A 2,500-nucleotide genomic window follows, 5' to 3' on the forward strand; every position below is an offset into this window, starting at 1 on the left:
ACAGTCCAAGCCCCCCTGCGTGGGGAGCGTCTTTCTAGGCCATGACCCACCGGAAGGGCGCAGCGTCCCCCACCCCAGACATGTGACGTCACACTATCGGTATTGACGACTCGACTCATTGCTTATAATCATTTGCCATACACCGGTGGAAGCTGCCGAGACGAGTAGCTACATAGCGCGCTCGCCGTGTCACTAATGTACAGAGATACAACAGTTTCGACTGGAACCGGATTAAACGTATACACGGCGCTGATTAGTAATACATAGACCCATCAGAATACAGATAATATATACAACTGTCCGTATACATGCTGAAAGACTCTGCTCACAATCACAACCACACGGCAGCCACACACTCTTATCACGCACTACTCTCCGCCTGTAACACGCACACAGACAATATGTAAGCACCAGCATGGAACAACACCCAGTGCATCCTCTCCGCCACATGAGACAATCCACACTGTCATAACCAGACTGGGAGGTCCACTCAGAAAACGGAATATCCCACCCCCCCGACAACCACCATTGCTCAGCTAAGCCACCAACACCCACACATGTCCTACACAGGGGTGCACCCAACATCACAATACTGCCTCCTCTCACAGCACACAAACAATGGCAGGAATGAAAGACACAGGTCTGCCACAAGCATGGAATCGGAGCGCCGCCTGTCATGAGCCAAAGGTGCATCCTGACGTGGCAAATCAGATGATGCCGCAGGCATCCACTTACTATAATCACAATCAACAAACCGACCGGCCGCCCCCCCCCCCCCCCCATTACACCTTTCCATACAACAATGTGTACCTTAACCTAAACTATACTGTACCTTAACCTAAACTATACTGTACCTTAACCTAAACTATACTGTACCTTAACCTAAACTATACTGTACCTTAACCTAAACTATACTGTACCTTAACCTAAACTATACTGTACCTTAACCTAAACTATACTGTACCTTAACCTAACCTATACGGTACCTCAACCTAACCTATGTTGCGCCTTAACCTAACCTATGTTGCGCCTTAACCTAACCTATGTTGCGCCTTAACCTAACCTATGTTGCGCCTTAACCTAACCTATGTTGCGCCTTAACCTAACCTATGTTGCGCCTTAACCTAACCTATGTTGCGCCTTAACCTAACCTATGTTGCGCCTTAACCTAACCTATGTTGCGCCTTAACCTAACCTATGTTGCGCCTTAACCTAACCTATGTTGCGCCTTAACCTAACCTATGTTGCGCCTTAACCTAACCTATGTTGCGCCTTAACCTAACCTATGTTGCGCCTTAACCTAACCTATGTTGCGCCTTAACCTAACCTATGTTGCGCCTTAACCTAACCTATGTTGCGCCTTAACCTAACCTATGTTGCGCCTTAACCTAACCTATGTTGCGCCTTAACCTAACCTATGTTGCGCCTTAACCTAACCTATGTTGCGCCTTAACCTAACCTATGTTGCGCCTTAACCTAACCTATGTTGCGCCTTAACCTAACCTATGTTGCGCCTTAACCTAACCTATGTTGCGCCTTAACCTAACCTATGTTGCGCCTTAACCTAACCTATGTTGCGCCTTAACCTAACCTATGTTGCGCCTTAACCCAACCTATGTTGCGCCTTAACCCAACCTATGTTGCGCCTTAACCCAACCTATGTTGCGCCTTAACCCAACCTATGTTGCGCCTTAACCCAACCTATGTTGCGCCTTAACCCAACCTATGTTGCGCCTTAACCCAACCTATGTTGGGCCTTAACCCAACCTATGTTGCGCCTTAACCCAACCTATGTTGCGCCTTAACCCAACCTATGTTGCGCCTTAACCCAACCTATGTTGCGCCTTAACCCAACCTATGTTGCGCCTTAACCCAACCTATGTTGCGCCTTAACCCAACCTATGTTGCGCCTTAACCCAACCTATGTTGGGCCTTAACCCAACCTATGTTGGGCCTTAACCCAACCTATGTTGGGCCTTAACCCAACACACGTTGGGCCTTAACCCAACACACGTTGGGCCTTAACCCAACACACGTTGGGCCTTAACCCAACACACGTTGGGCCTTAACCCAACACACGTTGGGCCTTAACCCAACACACGTTGGGCCTTAACCCAACACACGTTGGGCCTTAACCCAACACATGTTGGGCCTTAACCCAACACACGTTGGGCCTTAACCCAACACACGTTGGGCCTTAACCCAACACACGTTGGGCCTTAACCCAACACACGTTGGGCCTTAACCCAACACACGTTGGGCCTTAACCCAACACACGTTGGGCCTTAACCCAACACACGTTGGGCCTTAACCCAACACACGTTGGGCCTTAACCCAACACACGTTGGGCCTTAACCCAACACACGTTGGGCCTTAACCCAACACACGTTGGGCCTTAACCTGCTCTGTAATTGTCATACGACGCGTTAAATTAGTGTAGTGTTGCCTAACTGCAACCCCCGCAATATAGTTTGCTACTCGCACTGCCCGGTCCCCAGTG

The sequence above is a fragment of the Schistocerca serialis genome, unplaced genomic scaffold (genome assembly GCF_023864345.2).
Source record: "Schistocerca serialis cubense isolate TAMUIC-IGC-003099 unplaced genomic scaffold, iqSchSeri2.2 HiC_scaffold_1200, whole genome shotgun sequence".
Lineage (NCBI taxonomy): Eukaryota > Metazoa > Arthropoda > Insecta > Orthoptera > Acrididae > Schistocerca > Schistocerca serialis.